A 25,273-nucleotide genomic window follows, 5' to 3' on the forward strand; every position below is an offset into this window, starting at 1 on the left:
ACATAATCCAAAGGCTAATGTTGTCATTGAATAGAGACAACATTCCCTGACAATTCTGCCTGCAGTGGGTCTGTTAATGTGTAGAGAAAGACATGAGGCTTTCTGCACTATTATTCATGAAAGGCTTAAAAAATAAATGTGTAGAAAACAATGGAAAAGTAGAGTTTAATGTAGTTTTTTACTCTTCTAAGAATTTTTTAAAATACATATCATACACAAATATGTTTTAATTTCAGAATTTTGGATTACAGAAAATACATACCTTTGAGTTTATGATCTTAAGAAAATAATAAAATTTTTATGTAAAAATAAGGTAAATGTTAAGTGGGAAGAATTTAACATAGGTTCTCCATTAGCTTAGCTGCAAATCATTATGCTATAGATGATTTTTCTACTCTTAATTTACATATCGAAAATTAATACATGCTTCTTATGTCAAAGTTCTGTGCTTGGATCTGAAAAGACCAAAAGATGCAGTTGAATGCACTCCCCCCTGCACTAGAAGAGTGCGTCGTGGGGTCCGGAAACAGACTGCGAGCAGACAGCCCAGGGAGTACGAAGGAAAGAATGAATGAGGAAAGAAAGCAGCAGCTGTGCTGCAAGCGGCTGGATGCGAGCCAAGTGTAAGGAGGCCCAGCCTCAAGTTTCCAGGCTGCAATGTGACAACAGAGAGGAAGATCCCATTTCAAATTCCATCCTAACACATGGTTCATGGTGAAGAGAGCCACTGGGGCATTGGCCACAAGAGCAGGGTGATTAGAAAGACCACTATTAGGTATTACTGCCAAAGGAGCATAGCAACAAAAATACTCACACTCAAATTAGAAATAGAGTTCAAGCCCTGGTGGGTAGCTCAGTTGGTTGGGGCATTGTCCGCAGCACCACCGGGGTTGCAGTTCCATCCCTGGTCAGGGCAAATCCAAGAGTCAGCCAATGACTACACAAATAGGGTGGAGTAGCAAGCTGATGTTTCTCTCTCTCCCTTCTTTTCCCTCTCTCTCTGAAAATCAATTTAATAAATTCAAGAGGGGTTACCTTTTTTTTTTTTTCTGGCATTAAGAAAACATTTTTTTTCTTTATTGATTTTAGAGAGAGAGAGAGAAAGAGAGAAACATAGATGAGAGAAAACACTGATCGGCCACCTCCTGCATGTTCCCCACTGGAGATCTGGCCCACAACCTGGGCACGTGCACTGACCAGGAACCAAACAGGTGACCTCTTGGTCAATGCTCAACCAGTGAGCCATACTGGCCTGGCTTTTTCTGGTGTTTTAAAATCTGTATTGTAGTAAAATAGAATTCTATATGTTATTACCTACAGGGGGCACCATCTAGACTGTTCACTTTCTGACATACATCAAGCCTACACTTGGAAACAAACCCACCACCATTCTGATGGTGACTTCAGAATATGGAAAGCAAAGGGCAGGACCTGGATTTCTGACTAAAGATTTCAATGAACAACGTAGCATTTAACACCTAGAGTTAACCTCTTTCTCAAAATCACCCCTAGCAAGTGGTGATCAGAGATAGGAAATTCTATTTAAATTTGTAAAGGGCTTGGGCATTTTTTAAGCAGCTAGTTCAAACTTTGGGAGATTCCAATCTCAAGGATGCTGCAAAACAGTTCATATGTCCTGATATTTCCTATCCAGAACAAAGGACATGATTTGGAATTTTTGCTTTGTGGGCAAATGTTACATAATTAAAACCCTCAAACTGCTAGTTATAAGGTTCAATGTTGCCCCTTTAGTTCAAGGTCATTTCAAAACCAGTCATGTGTGGATCAGTGACCGAGCAGATGCAGAGGAAGGAGATTGTTACAATGGACTGGGAAATGACTGTTCACCTGAGACCAGAAAGGAAATTTTATTAGCAGAGTAAAATAAAAGCCAAATATACATAAGATCTGAACATTAGGAGAACTTAGAATTGGTTTTGTGGAGGTTTGCAGTGCCTCAGTGAATGGTTCATTTCTATATGGTTTTTGGTAATAATGCAATATGATACTGATTTCAGCGTCACAATGAAGAAATTGATATACATATTTTTCCTTTTGGCTGTAGTTAACTTACCTACCTGTTTCTTGAATGCTAATTCTCAGCATTTTACGCAAGTATGAGACTAGAAAGATAATAAAATCCAAGTAATTGCTTGGTATGTTTCTCAGAGATTAATGAAACCAGAGTAATTGAGAGTCAGGAAATCATACTTATCAATCAAATGGTGAAGGCGGTGGGTACAGATGCCAGGTCTGATTTCTGATTGTGGTCCAAAGAACCCGTTCTGTTTTTTGTTATTGACTCTTTTTGTTTGATGTTTGCATTATTCTTGAAAATAGTACAACCCACATGGTCCCACTAGGTCATACTTACATGTCAATTTGAGATTATGGGTCAAGGTCACAGGGTAGGGTCAGTTTCTAAAAGAAATCTGCCTAACAAATATCTGGTCCTACCAGTGTACAGGAAGCAGATGAACTAATTGCAAATAGAAATTTAAAAAGGCACTTCAATTAGTGCATCAGTTAATCTGGACAGATTGAAAACTCACTTCCCACTCAACTCTAAAATTAATCCTTTTTGATAATGGAAGAGATGTCATTGCCATAAATTCAGAAATAATAAATTCACCGAAAAACTTAAGAATAGGGTAAATCCAAGAACTTTGGATTCCAAGACAATATTGTTGCTCCTGGATTTTTTGTAAAATATGTTTTTAATTGATTTTAGAGAGAGAAGAAAGGACGGAGGGGGAGGGGGAGAGAGAGAGAGAGAGAGAGAGAGAGAGAGAGAGAGACATTGATCAGCTATCTCCTACATGCCCCCTAATGGGGATTGAGCCCACAACCCTGGCATGTTCCCTGACTGGGAATCAAACTGGTGACCTTTCAGTGCATGGGACACATTCAACCAACTGAGCCATGCCCACCGGCCAGGGCTGTTCCTCCTGAATTTTCATTCACCTCTGTTTTATTGTCTTCACTGACCTTGCTTTTATCTAGAAAACATAAGTAAATTCTAAAAGACAGTTTCTTATATTCAGACTGGATTCAGAACAAAAGTAATTTTCATCCTAGTTCTGAATTTTAAATATGTGAAGCTCAAAAGTTTTGAGATTTTTAGTTCCAAACATTTTACTAAATGTAAATGTTGACAAGTGAGTCATCCAACACTCAATTTTTATCATTTAGTTTTTGATGAAAAAAGAAACTGGCTTTCACCACAATTTAAGGGAAAGAACAGTTGCTTCTCTCCTACTGATAAAAATTTCAGCACTATAGGCAAGTTCCCTTGATGCTAATATAGATATGGTGGGCCCAACAGACAGGTGGAGTTGGCAAATAAATGTTCATTTCTTCCTTTTATGACTCAATGTTATCATGAGGGAAATTGAGAACATTTCCACAACACAGCTGTGTGGGATTCGCCAGCTCGTCTATCAAGATAACGCAGAGTCTTTACTCCCCTGCAGTTTGGCAACCAGTGCAGATCTGAGTGGGAGATACAAGATTACTCTCAAGTTCTTGGCTCTACTAGGAGTGCGAGTTGTGTTTCGGAGTTGCCACTTCTATCTATCAATTTAAGTCTCTGGAGTTACTTGTGGGATACTCTGGCTTACAGAATTATATAATGGTGGGACTGGATATGATTTTAGAGGCCATTTAGTCAACATTTGCATCCTCTGTCCAGCTCCCCGACAAGCCGTTTTCCAGCAGGAGTCTGTCTGCCTCTGGTGAAAGGAAATACCACTTTCCAAGGAGACTTTCCTGTTTTCGAGGACCTCTCATTTTTAGAAGATTCTTTATTATATTTATTTTTAACCTTGCCAAAATACAATTTTTACTTATTATTGATAATTTTATACTTCAAGGTTACCCATAGGATATTAATTTCTTTTGATTACAAATGCACCCTTAAATTCTTGAAAGGAGCCATCATGTTCATCAGGCTGATGTTCTAATTATTCTAATAATTCTTCCCGTGATGGTCTCAAGTCTTTTCTCCGTTGGATGAAATCATTCAACCCAATACCCAAAATGCGGTCAGATTATTGAAGAGGAAAGTGGGCTTGTTACCTTGGCTGACCCCTGATGGCTGGCTCGACTTGATCAACTGTAGTTCAGTTTTTTCTCTGATCTCAGCCCAATATCAGAAAGAGAAATCAGAGATATTTCTGACCATTCTTAGGACTTACATTTGCCTTAGGAAGCAACATAGTTAATGCAGACAAGTAGTAATAATTTTTACTCTAAGTTCCTCCAGGAAAAGAATTCAGAGAGAAAAAGATCCATAGATAAAAAGCCAAACTTGTCATCTTCCCACATCAGTCAGCGACCTTGGCCTCAATGACCTTGGCACTCTTGTGCTGAACCAAACTCAGCGTTGTAAGTATCTTTCACCTTTTCCCCATCCAATGAGTTGTTTAAATTCACTATTGTACCATTCTGTCCTTGGGTTCTAATGGCTTAACCAAAACCTCAAATTCTCATCATTTGATTGGCCTTTATGGCACAACCATGCACGTGGCTTGAATCCCCTCCAAGTCTCCTTGAGTCTCAAGTGTAGCTAAATTGAGTGGGAACAACAGGGTATGAGATCGCAATGGCCTGACAGTCTCATACGGAATTCAAAGGAGACACTACTCTATTTCCAAAGATTCTTGCACAGGAAAATGTAAGTGAGATATTGCCAGGTTCAAGTGTTCGAGAAAAGCAGAAATCCATAATTTTTTTTTTAGGTTATTGGGGTTTTTGTTTTTTTAAGTTGGCCCTCCCTCCTAAATATCTCTTCTGAGTGGTTCTAGCTCCTGAGCCATCAATGTGGAATTTTTGTTCCATAGTCACATTTTCTCAGTTGTTTCAGTAACTTGTATGATATAAAGAGAATATTACTTAGACACTAAAAATGATATAATAGAGTATGTAACAACTTTGAAAATGCTTATAATAAAATGTTATGTAAAAGATGAAAATTGTCTGTATCATGAAAATAATTGTAGTTTTAAGATGCTGATTTAGAAAAAAATAAAGAATGAGAAAACATGAAAATGGAATGGAGAGCTTAAGTGAAAAGACTATGGATGATTTGAAATTTTTTCTTCTTTTTTCTGTGCAACATTTTTCTAACTCTCTTCTATGAGCCAACATAGTTTCTAAAAAGAAGAGTTGTAAATATATTTTAACTATTATATGTAAGTAAAAGGAAAATCAGAACACAAGACTTCATTGAGACAAGAGGAATTTCTTGATAAGTTAACATGCCCTTGTAGCATGTCATGTCTGTACTTTTCAGTCTTTATTATTCTTTTTTTTTTTACTACTAACACATGCTCTGATTACCCTTTCTTCAGAATCAATTTTGGTAGGAAGACTAGAAATGTTGTAACATCAAGATAAAGAGAATAGAAATGGAAAATGAAAATACTCTATTTGTTAATAAGGGTGTGAAATAAGAAGGAGAATCACATACTAGATACAAGATTGATCACATTTTCTTATGCTGGTTCTTTCTAATGAGATTTGACTCACAGTTAACATTGTTTTGAGCATTTAGTCAAGTTGCTATTATCTCCATATTAGTGATGAAGAAACTTTGACCTAGTGAGGTCAACCCAATATTACAGAGCTCCTAAAGGCCAGGGCCAGGCTCCAAATTCAGGTCATCTTCCCTCCCAAGTTGTCATGACTACCTTGCTTGCAGAGCAAATGATCTCAATCAAAATAAAAAGCTCTTTGCCACGCAACAAAGCAAAACAAAGCAAAATTAGAACTTGGTACTTTTCTAATATGTCTTTCTTCTCATCAGATTCATAGCATCTCAAATGACCACAATCCGTAGAGTTTCTACTGAACGCGATTATGTTTCTAATGAGGTTTCTTTCTTTTCTTCCCCCCATACTCTGCTGTATAATGACTGTGGCTGAAGTTTTGAATGGCACACGGTCACAGCACGTTTCCTTGCTGTACCACGAGCAGTTATTAGAAAATCTGAAGGACTATTTGATTTGAGATATTTTTCATTGATCACAATATAAAGAGCAAATCAGCTGCAGCCCTGTGGCATTAAGTTCAGCGTAGCATGGCTCATGCAGGCTGACGCACTCCCTGAGTTCAGCATTTTTTGACTGTACGTTCTTGACTCGTTCACATTTGGGCCTTAATGCCCTGCCCGGGCATAGCTAATTCTAGAGATCACTAACCACTTCCTGGGGGCATGTCTTTCATACCAAACTACCCAAACCACAGCTCGTAGTCAAAAACTTCCTCTATTGGGCTCTCACACTCGGGGCCACTATTGCCTTTATCACCCCAGGGCCGGGTTCCAGACAACCAGGGACAGTCCCCGTGGCCCAGCACCAGCCATATTTATTTATTTATTTTTCAATTACAGTTGACATTCAATATCATTTTAGATAAGTTTTAGGTGTGTAGTACAGTGGTTAGACATTCATATAATTTACCAAGTGATCCCTTGATAAGTCTAGTACTCACTTGGCACCATACATGGTTATTAATAATCACTATTGAGTATATTTCCTCTCTTGTACTGTACATCCCTGTGACTATTTTGTAATTACCAATTTGTACTTAATTCCTTGGCCTTTTTCACCCAAGCCTACAACTCACCTTCCTGAATTTATTTAAACTAGCCAATCCTACGCTCACCCTGACTCACCTGCTCCTTTCTGTGGAAAGCACAATAGAGATCCTTGTCCTGCCTCCCCGCTGCGCCCTCGCCTCCTGCTCTTCCCTGTGTGGCCCCCTGGCATGGCATAGCCCTGCTTGAGAACTGTGAATACACCAACTCATCTTTTGATGACAATTGTCTCCCAATTTGTTAGGCTCACCATATCTACATAGAAATAAAATTTATATTTAAAAACACCCTAGAAAGCCTCTGTCTCAAAGCCTGATTTGCACCCTGGAATGCTGGCTTTGTTATTATGAGTCTGTTTGTGCTGGGCCTTAGGAGGGTGGAGTGGGCTATGACTCCAACTGGGGCTTTTAGGGCCTCCTTGGGACACAAGCTCATAAATGGCTCCACCCACATTAAGAGAGGACTGTTCGGCGTATTGACAATGCACACAAACCTCTTTTGTTTGTCATGCAGATGATTAAATACATAAATAAGTTGTGTCAGTGCTTAAAAAACCAGGCAAGGTGAGCACCCTGATATTTCATTACAGGTCTGTCACTGTAAACCATCATGACATCAGACAGGCTTGGACCCCTTAAGTGCTAAAGAGAAACACCAAAGTTCTAGGCAAGAACTTAAAAGTAAAACCAATGGAATAAAGAGTTGCAAGGCTGAAGTATAAATGTTTAAATACAACTCTCTCTGAGAAAAGTTTTGAATGCCTAAAATGGATTCTGGCTGGATGGAAATGCTCACAGCTACCTCATAAAGCATTGTTTATTTTCTGTTATGAAAGGCTGCTCCCTCGGCAGCCTTTCCTTGCCAACGTGTGACGTTCTCCGGGGCTATTTCCAATCACTGCTGCTGTTGGCCAGCTGATCACCATAGTAGTCAACAGCCTGACCCTGGAGAGCACCAAGATGCCCTGCTGTCAGCCGGTTTGCATGATGCAGTCTCAGCAACGTGAAAGCTCCAAACACCCCTGTACTTTCTGACTCAAACTTGGCAGTGTGGGGAGGCTGCCAGGGCAATGCCAGGAGGGGAGCCAGGGGAGTGGTGTGTCAGAGCCAGCAGGTGGCAATGGCCAGCAGCAGCTCAGAAGGCAGATCGGTGTTTCCAGCAGTGAAGACAGCCAGCAGAGGGGGGAGCCAATGCTGCCCTTGTTATCCGATGTATAGGCATTGTTATAAATGACACCGGAGCCCCCTGTACATTTCTCACTGGGCTTGTTAGCCAGGTGGCAGCTTTACCAGAGTCATCAGTGCTCCAAGCAAAGCGTATGCTATATCATTTAACTTACATTTGAGGCCAGGGAATTACATTCTTGGAATAACGTCTTGGAGACACAATAACAATGATCTCTGGTATTTATGCAGTACTGTTCTCTAAGGCAATTAAAGCACCTGACAGACTGAATCTAAAGCAGACGTAGGACATGGCTCACAAGCAGATGAGGAAGAGCTATCCAGTCACTTTGAAAATTAGAAACCTAGCCCTTGCTGGGTGGCTCAGTTGGTTAGAGCATCACCCCCTACACCAAAGGTTGCAGATTTGGTTTCTGATCTGGACACATACCTAGGTTGCAGGTTTGATCTCTGGTGGGCAACCAATTGATATTTCTCTATGGCATTGATGTTTCTCTTTTTCTGTCCCCCTTCCTTTCTAACGTCAATAAAAAAGCATGTCCTTGGGTGAGGATTAAAAAATTAGAAACCTAAATGCAGATATGATGTTTTAGAATGGTCATGCAAAATATGAGATAGAATTAAGTTGAAAGTATAGGAGTTTTGGTTGGTGTTTTCATACATAAGCCAACATATCAGTTGATGGAGTATATAAAATTCTTAGTCATGCAAATATATTTGTGTCCTTGTTAAATTCACCTCTAATGGCAAGACCGAGAAACAGTAGGAAGCCTGCCTCTTTGATTTTGATCCAGAATAGGATTATATATGTACTAAAGAAATGAAAAATGTTCACTATAAAATTTGTTCTACATCCATTCAAGAGCAGAGATAATATAGAAAGCAGATACTATGAGAGATGTTTTCCAAGTTGGAATAAGTTTCAATAAATTGTAATAGTATTTCTGAAGTGACTTAGGCTTATCAAACAATAAATATTTATGACTTGCCTATAAGGAATTCAGCACTGTTCTGGTACTTGAACATGAGAAATACATAAAACAAAACAAAAAATCTAAGACCAATTCTGTGTTTTTATATTTATTTATTTATTTATTTATTTATTTATTTATCATCCTCATTTTCATTTTTTGTTCAGGTAGAGTGGGAGGGAGAGAGAGAGAGAGAAACATCGACGTGAAAGGGACACATCGAGTGGCTGCCACCCTTACGACCAACCAGGGCCGGGGACAAACTGCAACCGAAGTACGTGCCCTTAGCGGGAACCGAACCCGGGTCTCTCCGGACTGCAGGCCGATGCTCTAACCGCTGAGCCAAACTGGCCAGGGCCAATTCTGTGTTTTTAAAGATATTACAACCTTGTAGATAGAGCAAAACTAAAACAAACAAAAAGAATTACCAACCTACATTAAAGGAGACGGTGTACTTGAGTGCAGACTCTTCCTGCAATCAGACGAGGGGGAGAGAGAGATCAGTGAGGCCCGGGGGCTGCGTGGAGGAGGAGGGATAAAAGGCTAGGCCTTAACATGGATAAGTTTGGGCCCCAATGGCCTCAGCATATAGAATCCTGGACTAGAAGTCAGAGTTCCTTCTGCTGCAACATGATGACGATTTCTTTAACAAGCTTTGATCCCTGAGAAACAGTCACATGCCAGGAAATGCATTTGGATGCCTGGGAACAGGGCAGGTTGTGATGTGTTTTAGAAGAAGAAGAAAAAGGAGTCTTGTAAATAGCCTATAAGGGTGGCTAGGTATACTCAGATTCTATTTGGTTAGCTATGTGTGCTTTGGAACCATCACATAGGTCCAAGAAGTCAAACTCACCCGAAGGAAGAAGCAGACCATATCGCCTTGGTTAGAACTTCCTTCAACCTCTACTCCTTACAAAGTTCATGTTTATCTTTATGGCTGTTTTGGAAAGGAGAGTCGACCAGCAAAGAGGTGGGGAGCTGAAAACTCTTTCTCACCTTCTTAATCCCCCCAGTACCCAGGAAATTAGCATCTGTTGTACCTTAGGTAAAGCCCTAAGATTCAGAAAAATACAATTTGAAAATTAGTGGATGAGCTAATTTACCAAAAAAATTTTGATTCTATGGTCCTCAGAATAAAGCTAAGAGCACCAGATGGTAATTTTAAATTCAAGCTGAGACTGAAGATGCATTGTCTCTAAAATACTGTACTAAATAACTCATCTAAAATTTTGGACGTGGGTATAGAATCATTCCTCTTCCGGCCACCATGCTCAGGGCCCCTACCTCACCACACACTGACTCTTTTTCTCCAAGTTTGTATGAATGTGCTATAATTCATTTTCTTCCTTCCCTCCCTCCCTCCCTCCCTCCCTCCCTCCCTCCCTCCCTCCCTCCCTCCCTCCCTCCCTCTCTCCCTTCCTCCCTCCCTTCCTTTCTTCTTGCCTTCCTTTCTTCCTTCTCCCTTCTTTTCCTCTTCTTTCTGTTTTGTTTTCTTATCAATATCAACTTGCCAACCCAGAGACTGCTCACATTTCTATTCCAGAGCTGCAGGAGGGGTGGGCTTCCGTTGTTTGTTTCCCAAGTGCAATGAACAGTTCATCGTGACAGTCGTTTCTCACATCTCCGTACCGTTTCTAGCAGCATCTAGCACTGCTTGTTTGGAACTGCCGCTTCCTGACTTTGGGTTCGTGTTATATTAGGTTAAAAAAAGAACGTTTTAAACTGACTTCCTCTCTGGTACCAGTCTTAGCTCTTTTTGTTCCATTCAGTTCTTGGGCATCTGGGAAAACTCTACGGCATTGCTCATAGATTTCTCCTGTTGTTTGCTGAGTTACCTAGCAAAGCTCCATAGTTTTTCATGTCTGAATATAGGACCACTGTTGTCAGGAGAACAGAAGGCAGGATGTGGCTGAACAGAGAGACAGTCACATTTACCTGCCTCTCTCTTCTGGGACATGACACCTGGTTTTGGGAGAGCAGCCTACGGTTTGTAGGGTGATCTTGACTATAGAACAGAGCCATGTGGGCAACTACTATTTGAGGGATCTCCAGTGGACTCACTGGCTGAATTGGGTTAAAATTACAGGGCTGTTTTTTTCTGTATTCCTTTTACTCCCATGTCTGTACTTGAGATAATTCAAAAAGGTGAATTCACGTCTTATACAGTCTTCAGCACAGCCAAGCAAAATGCCTCCTTTCTATTCCTCAACAGACCAAGCTTGTTTCCACTTAGAATACTTGCCCCGTGCCCTGCACCTGGAAGTCTGTGTCCCCACTTTCCCAGTGGTGGCTCTTTCTCATCTTCTAGCTCTTAGCTCCCCAATAGCTAGCTCCTCCCCAGAGAAGCCTGACCACTCTAAGTAGCATACTACCTCACACCCCACCACCACTCAGCTCCTTACTCTCTGACACAATTTCTTACTTTATTGTCTTTATAGCACGTATCAAAACCTGAAGTAACCTATTTATTGGTTTAATTTTTCATTTTTGTTTAATTTTTTACTCTCATCATTGCCCTGTATTAAAATATAAGCTTCACGTGACCATCAACTTAATCAATGTATCCCTAGCTGTATTCTTGCAGTAGTATTTGGCACATTATATGTGCCCTCAGAAAGGAGAATGAATAGATGAAATGATGGTTACTTTCCTATATCATTTCCCACGTATGGCTCCACTTACTCCGTCTCTCATGCCCACTCTTTTCTTTCTTCCTCCTCTCTCCTGACACTGGAGCAGATAACTCAGATGGTATAACAGGCTGAATTACAGCTTTGGTTAGGAAAAACCGTTTTCTGAGAATCCATGAAAATGTAATTCTATACAGCATCTCTCCCACTTCTGCTCAGCTCGAAGGAATTACTCACTTGGAGATCAGTGTGTCAGCTTATTAAGGATTAATTACCCAAGCGACTGTAGTCTGCATGGGGAAGTGGGAAGGCAACAGAGTACAAGTCAGCATGAGAGCTAGAATTAGTGCTTGCTCCTTTTCTCTTCAAACTGGCAAATACCACTCATACAGTCTCTGCATCACAGGAAGTCTAGAGACCTGTTGATGTGTATAATGGAAAAACATTATGACTCATCATGTTTGACATTTTTGCTTTGTAGTCCTAAATTTTAAATTGTTTCAACGGACAAAGGAAAGAAACCCATTTGGGTTTTAAACTGGTAACTGTAGACTTGGAAGCACCATGAGTGAGCTCACTGAATCAGGCAAGCGAAGACAACCTTGAAGTACAGAATCTCCACTTACTCTATGTGCAGAATCAGAGTCCCAGAGTCATCATGTAGGGACACACACAGACACAAAGTGAGAGAAGAGGAAGAAACAACACTGTAGCATTGGCCCACTATCAACATCAAATAGAATAAAACAAAATGAACACATTTGAAAGTACATACCTAGAAGACATCTTGACAGTGTAACCTGACCTTTGATGCATCCTTTTTATGGGTAGATGGTTTTGTACTGGGATCTATACAAAAGATAAAGGGATTGCTTCAATGGGGGCAATGATGCTCTGAGGAGCCATCGTTTGGCCCACTTGCTGAAGAACTGTGGGGAATAACGTCTGCCCTACTGGCCCCAGCAATCCACTGCATTAACAGAACATAAGTGCTTATGCAATGGCACTAGATCTGTGGCAGCTGTTTGTTCAATGTTTCATGCTTTTAGCCACATCTGCTCCAAATGAATGTTAATATTGCAGTGGCATCCACTAAGGATGGGCCCTGTCAGCTTTGCTGAGGATCAGTCTGACCCCAGCAACAATGGAAAAGCACTTTGTCCCAAAGTACCATCTTTTAAAATATCTTTATCCTCTTAACCTGCAGGTTACATCATCATACCCTCTCCACCTTCAGCTTTCTCCTCTTTCGTGCCCCTCCCCAAGCAAAAACCCAAGTCAGTTAATCTCAAGGAGAAAAATTGCATTTATTTCTAGCACCCTGTCCAGCAATGTCAGATAACAGTTTATTCATCCCCCGGCCCCTGGATGACATTGAAGCATATCAACAGTGACAAAAGTATATTGAATAATTATCTTGAAATTAATACATTATCCCAAACTTAAATAAATGTCATCTAATCAATATATCTTGGAATGGAAAGGGAAGAGAATGTGAAGGGCATCGCTTCATTATTCATTAATTTTAGAGTAATGTAGGCAGATGAAATGGTTATTTCAGAGCACTGCTATTATACTCACTGGCATTTTAAATAACTCCCAATATTTAATAGTATATATTCCCTTGTTGGAACAGCTTATAGATGTTAACACTTTAGCTTCCAGATTCGGCTGTTCTGGAAAGTCGAGTGGAAACACTTCAAGTCCTTTACTTTAACTTCTCTCTTTAAAAAATGCCTTTCTATTTTCATTGGTAACTTGTACCTATTAGCATATACTTGTCTCTAGTCCTTATGAAATAGCCTATTAATGTCACTGTCTTGAGGATTCTAATTGTTCCATTCATCACATTCCCCAGGATAATATAAATAATTTTTTTACATTTCTGTTCTATAGTATGCAAATGAGATGTATAGGATAGTACCTCCCAGAATTTATAGAAACCTGTGTGGGACTATGAGGGAAAGAGAGCACACACCAGGAGGAAGTCAGTATCTAGTTTCCATAAATAAATCATGACGAGGACAATGATTAATGCAAATATACTTCTTAAATATATTTTATTTATTTATTTATTTAGTATGTGCCCCTAGCATGGGACTCTCTGGTCCACAGGCCGACGCTCCAACCGCTGAGCCAAACTGGCTATGGCTATTTTACTTGTGTTGTTCCATTTTTGAATTAGAAGTCAGTATATTTCTATATATGATTATTGTAATATATTATAAATGCAGCATATTCATATTTGAACAGGTTGCCTCCCTCCCCCCCACACATACACAATAAAAATAAAGAAGTGGCAAAAAAGAAAACCTCAAACATATGTCAATGTAGAGATAGTTTTTGTTAAAAATTAAAAGATTGGACTCTTTCATGTTTTATCCTCACCAGAGGAAATTTTTGCACTTATCTTCAGATAGAGCGGGAGGGAGAGCGGGTGGAAGAGAGACAGAGAAACATCGATGTGAGAGAGGCACATGACATGACCCCAACCAGAGCTGGGGACAAACTGCAACCGAGGTACGCGCCCTTAGCAGGAACCCAACCCGGGCCTCTCTGGTCCTCGTGCCAACGTCTAACCGCTGAGCCAAACCAGCCAGGGCAAAAGATGAGACTCTTAATATTAGTTAATGTTAAGATGATTCCAGATAGATTTCTTTATTTGTGATTAATAAGAAATGATATCAGCAGCCATAAAATCTACTGAAGTAAAATGATCACTCAGGGAAGCAGAAGAAGGAGCATTTTCCTCCCAACCTGATTACTGGTAAGTGATAACATCTGTAGAAAATAAATAAACAAATAAATCACTCAAAAACATTCAAGACCATATTTTAAAGAGAAGAGTAAACATTTCTACTTAGAATATGTACAAGTTAAATGGGAGAAAAGCTTGTTATTTAGTCTGCTTTTTATTTTCTTCTTCCTATGATGTCTTTGACTTCTGTGGGCTCTCAGACAGGTGTACTGACGGGGTCCTTGGGGTGTCATGATCACTGCAGCTCCATGACATACCTTCTTGTTTCACAGGCTGGGGCATCTCACACAGAGAGTAGCCACCTGTGCTGGGACTCAGGGCAGTTTTATGACCTCAATACAGAGAAAGTGACACCATTTTTAAATCCTCAGTTGTTATCTGATCTGAAGAAAGTGAATTCAGGGCGCTGGGCCTGAATACATTCTCTTATAGCTGCAAGTAACATGATTATAATATATTCTGAAATGCAGATGAACATTTTTCACAACAGATTGAGGATAACTGATAATATGTGACCTTAAAAGTTAAGTTTCATTACTTATTTTTTTGTCTTTATAAAAAAAAATTCTTTATTTTTATTTCAAGTAATTTCTTCAAACTTTCAGATGCAAAGTTTGAGTGAAATCTTCAGAGATACAAAGAATTAATGAGTGGTTCATGGAATCACATAAATAAACACTTTGGATGCTAGCTTATCTTCGCGGGACCCATCCCATTCCCCTGCTGCTGTCACACCAGGAGGAAATAAGAGGCGGAGTTCATCTCATTCGTATCTACAATCACAGCACTTGGTGTCATTACACCTGCTGTTTTATACATTAGAACAAGATGATATGGGTGATACAGTGTGAGGTCAATGTATAAAATGTTCATTGAACAAAAGGACTATCCTGGATGTTACAAATTAAATTCTTAAAAACAAAACAAAACAGAACCAAGCAATCCCAAAACAAAACAATTTTAAGTAGCTCTAAGGCAGCTCCGCCTGATGTGAATTACTCTCCATTGACATCCTGACATCCCGCTCCATCCCCCCACTCAGAGAAAGGGATCCAAGCTTCCAACCATTAGAAGTTGGAAACAGGGTGTCTACCTATCATTCTCGTCTCAAACCCAATCCTTTAGAGAGGTTTTACTCTTTAATCTCCGAGCAACTCTTCAATAAGACAGAATTGTCTATTGTATTTTGTTTTTCCTTCTGTATATTTTATGTGCAACTATCTGTGCCTATGACAAAAATGTTCCCCTATTTTCTCAAACTAGAGTTAGAGGACAGGCCTGGCTCCAACAAGCCTGGTCTTGGGCTCGGTCTCCAGACTCCAACCTACCCCGGGAGCCTTTGCCATCACTGAGGTAAGGGCAGGTAGGACTGCTGATGTGGCAGCCTTCTGACGTCACAGCTCATCCTCTGAGGACCCTGGATCCTTGCAAGCCATAGTGAACTGGGCCTCCTGGGCTCCTGGGAACAAGGGGCTAGGTGGGAGGTGCTGCTGTAGGCCCAGCCCTGGGATGTCAGTCCCTGCTGCTACAACGCCACAGGCAGAGGGAGAGAGGACCTGGTCGTAGCCTTTGACAGAGAAAACAGCAGCTTGTTTACTAACGAAAGAAAACAGGAAGTCTGCTCCATTCCCGCCTTCACTTAAGCATCAAAGCTCAGACATCAGGAAGGCTGGAAGAATCCCCCAGAGCCTGGGAATTGCGACTCACAACATTTTTTTTTAATTTTTATTTTTTTTTATTTTATGAATTTTTATCTATTTTTTTGTTACAGATATTTTAACTTTTTACCCCATTGGCACCCCCCACCTCACCCCCCCTCCACCCTGTCCCCGGCTTAGTTGTCCATGTCCATTGGTCATGCATACATGCATATAAGTTCTGTGGTTTATCTCTTCCCACCTCCCCACGCCCCATCCCCTCTTCTGAGGGATGTCAGTCTGTGCCCTACTTCCATGTGTCTGGGTCTACTGTATTCCTCAGACTGTTACGTTCATTATATTCCGTATATAAGTGAGATCATGTGGTATTTGTCTTTTTCTGCTTGGCTTCTTTCACTTAGGATAATATTTTCCAGGTCCCTCCATGTCGTCTCAAAGGATAAGAGATCTTTCTTTCTTACCGCTGCACAGTACTCCATTGTGTATATGTACCACAGCTTTTTTATCCATTCGCGACTCACAACATTTGAGTTTACAGCAATCGGACTTCCTTGGCCACAAGATCAATGTTAATGACTGGGTTAAAATTCAGGGCCCACTAAAAATAAACAGTTGCAGCCCTGGCCAGTTTTTCTCAGTGGTTAGAGCATCGGCCAGCAGACCAAAGAGTCGAGAATTTGATTCCGGTCAAGGACATGCACCTCAGTTGCTGTTCGGTCCATCCCTGGGCCAGGTCATGCGGGAAGTGACCAATAGATGTCTCTCTCACATCGACCTCTCTCTCTCTCTCCCCTCCCTCCCACTCTATCTGAATATAAATGGAAAAATATCCTTGGGTGACAATTTAAAAATAAATAAGAAATAAATAAACAGTTGCAAACAAATTGAGGAATGAGAAGCCAGAACATAGTCACAAAAAGTTTCTGTATTGACACTTTCCAAAAATGGCTCAGTCTTCAGTTCACTTTTTGACCAGATCCTCCAATGGGAGAATAATCCCAGAACCGAGAGTAACAGGCATTGATGACGAGAGACTGTGATGTCCAATAATGAATTTCCAGCCAGTCCCAAGCAGACTCACCAATCACCTGGTATGGAAGGAAGGAGTATATGACAATTCATTCTCTCTGCTTCGTGTGGGCTCTCTGCGATCCAGAAGCTTGGTAACAATGTTCTTTTGCAAAGGGCAGATGGTATGAATGAGGGGTAGAAAGGTGTCTGTGCAGTCAAGCAGGTAGAGGTACAGCAGACCGAGTTGGGGGAACAGTTGAGGGCATACAGCAAGAACATGGACCTGCTCAGGTTCACAGACTTATATTCACAGAGATAATTTGGGGGTGGGGGGAGGAGCTTCATGTGTAGTGCTTTGACACAGTCCGATTCCATGATGTTGGTTCTTCTGTGGCTGCTGTTTTCTATGGTATGTGAAGCCCTTGAAAATTCTTCGTCTTTCAAAATACAACCTTGTCTCTTTAGAGAGAGGCCTAAGGGCCCAGCTGCACCAGGCAGAGGACAACTTCTTCCGTTGTCCATTTATTTGGCCACAGCCTTGTGGACCAGGAAGTCATGCTCGGGCTTCCTGCTGCTCCAGCAATACACCGGCAGGACCACTGCCACATCAGTCAAAGCTGTGTGCATTTCGAAAAAGAATCCCTCCCCCCGACCCCCTGCTGATTTACCTGGACTGTGTTGGGAGCTAAAGGAATCTGATCATTCCCATATTTCTTAAAGGCTGCAAAAACTCTGGACTATGTCATTATTCTACTGAATGTCTTCAAATTGCATTCTAATGGCATTAGGAAATAATTTTTCAGTGGGAGCCTTGAGGAGAATGTTGACTTTGGGAAACCTTCTTATTTTTGTCTGCATTCTGGACTGTTTTCTTCACAGAGGCCCACCATGAATCTAGGCATCCTTGTGGGAATGGCATCATCTTTAAACCCTGGTAGTGATTCCTGACATACTGCCATGATTCCCGGGGAAGACAGGGCCATCTGGAAGTCCAACTACTTCCTTAAGCTCATCCAACTTCTGGATGATTATCCAAGATGTTTCACTCTAGGAGAAGACAGTTTGGGCTCCAAGCAGTTGCAGCAGGTGCATATGTCCCTCCTGGGCAGGCTGTGGTGCTGATGGGCAAGAACACCATGATTCTCAAGGCCATAGAAGGCATCTGGAAAACAATCAGCTCTGGAGAAACTGATGCCTCGTATCCAGGGGAATGTGGGCTTTGTGTTCACCAAGGAGGACCTCACTGAGATCAGGAACATGCTGCTGGCCAATAGGATGCCAGCTGATGCCCATGCTGGTGCCATTTCCCCATGTGAAGTCACTGTACCAGGCCAGAACACTGGTCTGGGGCCTGAGAAGACCTCCTTCTTCCAGGCTTTAGGCATCATCACTAAAATCTCCAGGGACACCACTGAAATCCTGAGTGATATGCAGCTCATTAAGATGGGAGACAAAGTGGGAGCCAGCAAAGCCACACTTCTGAACATGCTGAACATCTACTCCTTCTCCTTTGGGCTGATCACCCAGCAGGTATTTGACAATGGCAGCATTCACATCGTGGAAGTATTTGGCATCACAGAGGAAACTGCCTTTCTGCTTCCTGGAGGGTGTACGTAATGTTGCCAGCATATGTCTGCAGACTGGTTACCCAGCTGTTGCATTAGTACCTCATTCTATCATCAGTGGGTGCAAGCAGGTCCTGGCTTTGTCTGTGAAGACCAATTACACCTTCCCAATGGCTGAAAAGGTCAAGGCCTTCTTGGATGATCCATTTGCTTTTGTGTCTGCTGCCCCTCTGACCACCACCACTGCTGCTCCTGCTGCTGCCACAGCCTCAGCCAAGGCTGAAGCAAAGGAGGGGTTGGAGGAGTCGGGTGAGAATACGGAATTTGCTCTCTTTGACTAATCAACCAGCTCAGTCAGCTTTATTTGTGAAACAAGGAAATAAAGGCTTACTTCAAACCAAACCAAACCAAAAAACACTTCAATTTAAAATAAATTATTTGAATAGTCTTAATAATTTTTTATTGATATGGACACCATTATATCATGAAAGTCTTTACTTGCATGCTTTTTATCTTAAATAATATTTCTTTTTTCATGAAGAATTTTCTACTCACTTCATTTAAGTTGGTCTTTCTCCTTTGAACTCCTAAAGTGATATTTCTCAAAGTATTGCCTATATCAGGATTGAAAATATTAAAATTAATTAATCAAAATTTAAATTAATTAATATTTAAATTTAACTTAAATTAAGAAATAAAAACTAATACCACCCTCCAGAAGTACTGACTCAAACCTTAATGACCATTACCAAATTACTTTATTTTTGGCTTATGCTTTAATTATATATTCTATGGAAAAATTTCTTACATTATTGTTATTTCTTGCATTTTTGTGTAGCTGCTCGATTTCTGGGGCTTAATTATTGTGTTATTTCTTCTAATAGACCAGCCATTATCAACCAGTGTGCTGCAAGAATTTGTAAAACATGCAGTATCTGCCTACTTAGTCAGGGGCACTGATCTTTGTTTTCTTTAGATTGTCAAATAAAAAAATGACAACACAAAAATAGCTATCTGGTGTGAATGAATCAAAAGTATACCTATTTTTTTCTGTAACATATATAGTATATTTTTTGGTGTGCTGAAGAATATTAGTAATTAGTTTATGTATGCCATAAGATGAAAAAAGGTGGAAAATGCTGTACTAGATTATTATTTATTTATATATTTATATATATTCGCATATTATGTATTTGTGTTGTTTCTTCTACAAGTGAAGGCCTCTTTGAGGTGGTGATGGGTTTGCTCGAGCAACTAAAAGCAGACCATTAATTCTGAGATGCAATAAAAAGAGGCCAAATAATGGAAAAAAATATGGTGTTACCTCAAAAAATTAAAAATTGAACTTCCATTTGACCCAGTGATCCCACTGCTAGGAATATACCCTAAGAAGCCTGAAACACCAATCAAGAAGAACATATGTACCCTCATGTTCATAGCAGTACTATTTACAATAGCTAAGATCTAGAAACAGCCCAAGTGTCCATCAGTAGACTAATGGATAAAAAAGCAGTGGTACATATACACAATGGAGTACTATGCAGCTGTAAGAAAGAAAGATCTCTTATCCTTTGAGAGACATGGAGGGACCTGGAAAGTATTATCCTAAGTGAAAGAAGCCAAGCAGAAAAAGACAAATACCACATGATCTCACTTATATATGGAATATAACTAACATAACAGTCTGAGGAATATGGTAGACCCAGAAACATGGAAGTAGGGTACAGACTGACAACCCTCTGAAGAGGGGGTGGTGGGGGTGGGAAGAGATAAACCACAGAACTTATATGCATGTATACATGGCCAATGGACATGGACATCAAAGCCTGGGATGGGGGGAGGGAGATGGGAAGGAGGGTGCCAAGGGGGTAAAAAAGGAGAAACATCTGTAACAAAAATAAAATTTAAAAAATAAATAAATTTAAAAAAGAGGCCAAATAACACAGAACTTTTTAAACTAAGGTGAGGAGTTCAAATTTTATTCCAAGCATATGGGAAGCCACTGGCTAAAGGGAGGCATGGTTTTGTTTATACTCTGACAGATCACTAAAGCTGCTCTGTAGAGTACAGACCAGAGTGCAGCAGGGACTACAGGGGCTCTGATACTAGTGCAGGTGAGAGGTCATGGTGTCTGAGGTTGCAGAAGTAAACGTGAGGATGAAATCAGGTGGGTTTAAAGTGTGCTTCATAGATAAACTGAGAAATTTACAGGGCTTTTAATTAACTGAGAGATTGGTTGTGGGGTTGAGAAAATGGAAAAGGACAATTGACATAATGCTGGTCACTGCAATGTAAACACAATATTTCAACACAGCACCATTAATTCCTGCAAAGCTGATGTGTAAAAAGTTCAGTGGACACATAGGGAAAGATGTGTCTAAAAGTTCTGGAAAAAATCAAGAACAAGATGAACATCCTTGAGTACTGAATGGAGATGAAGGGTTCAAATTTGGACTTGTACTTCGCCTCCACTAGCTGAACTCTCACCCGCTACTCCCTATTCACATCTACATATTTCTCTATATTAGTAGCAATATCACCACAATTTAATCTCCAACATTTTGTCCTATATTCCATTGTCCACATATAAAAAATATCTAGAGTAAATACCATCAGTAATGAGAAAGCATTAGAAGCATTCCCTTCAAAATAAGGAAATGATATGGATGGCCACTATAACCAGTTGTATTTAATGTTCTGAGGTTTTGTCTAATATGATAGACAAGAAAAATAAATGTAACATATAAGGATTGGATAGAGAAAGGTTTATGTTTTGTTCTAAGATGATATTATTATACTAAAAAATCCAAAAAATCTAAACACAAGTTTTTAGAAATAAATGAGTTATTAATGTGACTGAAATATATACACCAGCAACAAATAGAAAATCTAGTGAGAAGAAAAGCATTTACAAAAAAAAATGTTTAAGGTACTTAGGGAAAAAAAATCTAACAAACATTCATGAGACCTGCATGAAGAAAACAATAAAACATTATGGAATACATTAAAAGATAAAAAATATTAAATGAAGAGGCAATCAAAATTCAAATTAGGAAGACTCCAGATCACAAAGATGTCAGTTTACCACTATAGTAATATACAGATTCAATGTAATGCACAAGATTTTCATGTAATTTGACAAACTAAAAGAATAGGCCAAGAATAGCCAGAATAGTCCCCCAAAAGAAAATCACAGAGGGAGATTGCCCCATAAGATGTCAAGATCTGCATAATGACCTAGTAATTAAGAGAGTCTGACAAATGGAAATAAGACAAAATAAAGGGGAAAAAGATAAAAAGCCTATAAACAAGCCATAAAGACATAGACTTGTGATTGACAGAGATTAGAGGCAGCATTGCAAATTAGTGTAGCTAGTGGAGAGTATTCAATAAATAGTGCTGGGCAATGACCATCTTTTTAAAAAACGAAACTGAATCTCTACCTCATACTGTGCATAAGAATCAATTATAGATTTGTTAAACACTTAAATGTGAAAGTAAAATTTTTACACTTTAGAAGACAATGTAGGAACATATTCTGAAATTGGATTAGGGAAGGATCTCTTAAATTTAAGCAGTGCTAACTATAATAAAAAATGCTAAAGCAATTATATTAAATTTAACAAAACTCTGTATTAAAAGATGATACCATTAAAAATGTAAAGACAAGCAAGACAAACTTAGAAATTATACTTGATCTAATAATAATTGACAAAGGATTAGTATACAACATACATAAGAACTCAAAATTATAAGACAAATAACAACCTAACAAGAAGGTTGCAGAACACATTAATAGATATACCACCAAAGAGAAAATATGTGTGGTGAGTAAACACAGTAAAAGATGCTCAAACTCAGTAGTAATCAGGGACATGCAGAAATGAGACCACAACGAGACACCATTTTATACTTACTAGATTGGCAAAAATGAAGAAATATTGGAAAAGATGTGAAATAATGGGAACATTTAAGCATTGCCTTTAGATTAGAAGTTAATATAAATGTTTTAGAAAACAATTAGTCATTACCTTGTAAAACTGAACATGTGGGTATCCTGCAATTTCATTTATTCCTGGGTATGGACGCTAGAGAAACTTCTGTACCCACAGACAAAAAGGGTTCAAGAGTGCACATGGTGTTCATGATAACACTGTTCATGAAAGGAAAACATTTGGGAGCAAAGCCAGTATTCATCCATGGGAGAATGAATAAATAAATGTTTCTGCATTCAACAATATAATGTATATAGAAGTGAAAAGCTATGAGTCACAGCTCATCACAAACATGAATGGATTTTAAAACATAATATTGAATGGAAAAGCAAGTACCAGAAGAGTATACACATACAATTCTTAACAATTTTTAAAAGTTCATTTGGAGAATTTTCTATAAAAGATGAATTTTCCAGCAGGCAACTATAGGGTGGGGCAAAAGTAGGTTTACAGTTCATAACACAAATGGGAGGGGTGGAAATAGATCAACTAAAGAATTTATGTGCATATATGCACAACCACTCTACAGGACACTAGGCTGGGGAAGGCAGGAGAGGGGGTGGATGCAGGAAGGGGGTCTCTGGGAAAAAGGGGAGACATCTGTAATACTTTCAACAATAAAAATTTTTTAAAAATAATAAATAAATAAATAAATAACAATAGAATAAACTGTGTTTAGTGTACTCACAACTCTAAACCTAATTTTGTCCCACCCTGTATATAAGCACCTTGGCATTAGAAAACTAGAATTTGATCTTAAATCAATTATTTAGTTGCTGAATGGCAATCTAAAACTTAGTTTTTTTCATCTATAAATAGGAATAATAATTGCCACTCAGTAACATTGGTTTGAAAATTAAATAAGATGGATCCAAACACTTTCTAAACTAAGAAGCATTAAATATTAGCATAATTAGGAAAAACAATTCCCCAGCATTACTCAAATAATAAATATACCCATGCCTAATAATATATTTTCTAAATTGTAATTATATTTGCAGTATTATCCTATTAAAAGCAATTATTTATGTAATTAACACAAATATAGAGTAATAAGATAACAACTTAAAGTAAATATTCATATTATAATCTAAATGTCACTTCTCACAGTAAGCCTTTCCCAGTCCTACAAACCCAGCAGGTCCACTTTATGTCCTTCATCCTAGCACATACCCCTCTCGCTGGACCAATCTAGTTTTTATGTATTTGTCTATGTCTCTAAATTTACCATAAAGGGCTTTGAGTACCGAAACTATATCACTCTTGCTCACCATTATAACCCTGGAATCTAGCAATTAGACCTGGCATGCAGCAGGCACTCAAAATGAAAATGAATTATCTATGAAATGCACTGTAACCCTCAGAAAGTTTGTAATCAGCCACCTATTACAAAATCTGAATTATACACTTTGCACACATTTGTAATTCCTATCAATCAAGTCTTCCAAAGCACTTGATGACAATAACCAAGTTCACAAACACATGTCTAATGAGAGAATAGACTCCTTTCACAATCCTTGGATTATTTAGTCACTTGAAGAGTTCTTTTGGCTGGCCATGGTATTTTGCATGCATCCCAACAATGTTAATACTAATGTTTTCCTTATATTTAATTTCTCTTTTTATTTGCTCTTTGATTGAAGTATATTTTTACATTTCTATGCAGGTTAAGACTTTTTGTCTCTAATTTTTAATTTTATTGAGGTATGATCAGAGAGTAGCCTGTATAATTTCTACATTTATAAATACAGTATATTGACTTTTTTTGTAGATTACAGCATGATTAACACAAATACCAACAGTAATCATTTCTCCCTAGTTTCATTTACTGAATTTTTAGTTTAAGACTTATTTTTTAAACTTCAGAAAAGTTGGTGTGTGTGTGTATGTTTGTGTACACCACATTCAAGTCCCCTTGACTTCTCTTGGTGTTTTACTCATTTAAATAAAATTATGTATTTCTCTATGTCCCTAAGCTGTTCTATTTCATTGGACCTGAATATGATTATTCAAACAATTCCTCCTCTCTCTGACTACTGAAGCACTTAGGAGGTTTGTTATTTTTCTGTATTGCATCACTGGGGCTCAATTTTATTTTCTGACGTATCTTAAAGGGCATGAATATCACAGATGGTCTCCACCTACATACATTTGTGTTGTAGAAGCTGGAAGGCTGTCAGCCTTGCTAAGGCCCTCGGAAGAGCCCATGGATGGGGCACAGCAGGAAGTAGGAGGGGGAGCTCATCACCAACTCTTCTGTCCCTTCCGACAGGACCTTATCAGAGCCTTGGGACTTTCTCCCATCTGACCTAGGTCTCAGGATCAGAAACACAAAAGAGCTGAAGTTAGAAGTACTAGAAAGGGAATTTTATTCAGGTTATCTTTTCCAACAATCACCTGCCCATCAGTGTCTCATCTTATAGTAGTTACCAGATTCTATTTCAATACTGGAATACACAAATAACTCTTTTTATGAGTCACTTAAGAAAAGCTATGTCAGAGGAGATGTACATTGAAAGTATGACATTTTGAATAAAGATAATATATTTCCAAACACATATTTGATATAAACTTAACTTTGGAAGTCCAAACTCTGAACAGTTGCTCCAAATGGAATTTAAAGAGGAATTCTGGGCTTACACTAATCAATGACATCATCTATAAAATGTATTTATTATATAATTCTTAAAAGACTATTGGAGAAAAGAAGTTGAAATAAGAAATAGAAAAACAGCTAGGGTATTTTATAATATAGTTATTACATAATAGAACAAGAAGAAATCATGTACCGTTTTAGCCCACAGAGATTCACTGATTATCTCGTGGTAAAGTATGAATGGGTATTGGAATTAAAATATGAGTTACTCATTTTTATTTTATAAAAAGTATTTCCAAATTTACTG

At 39.1% G+C, this 25,273-nt stretch overlaps 2 pseudogenes; one reads left to right on the plus strand and one right to left on the minus strand.

Annotated features, from left to right (window-relative positions):
* Window positions 1–16,316: 16,316 nt before the first annotated feature.
* Window positions 16,317–17,668, minus strand: LOC118627097 (annotated as a pseudogene).
* Window positions 17,669–17,767: 99 nt separating this feature from the next.
* Window positions 17,768–18,716, plus strand: LOC118627169 (annotated as a pseudogene).
* The last annotated feature ends 6,557 nt before the right edge of the window (window positions 18,717–25,273 follow it).

Source organism: Molossus molossus, unplaced genomic scaffold, assembly GCF_014108415.1.
Source record: "Molossus molossus isolate mMolMol1 unplaced genomic scaffold, mMolMol1.p scaffold_m16_p_1, whole genome shotgun sequence".
Taxonomy (NCBI): Eukaryota; Metazoa; Chordata; class Mammalia; order Chiroptera; family Molossidae; genus Molossus; species Molossus molossus.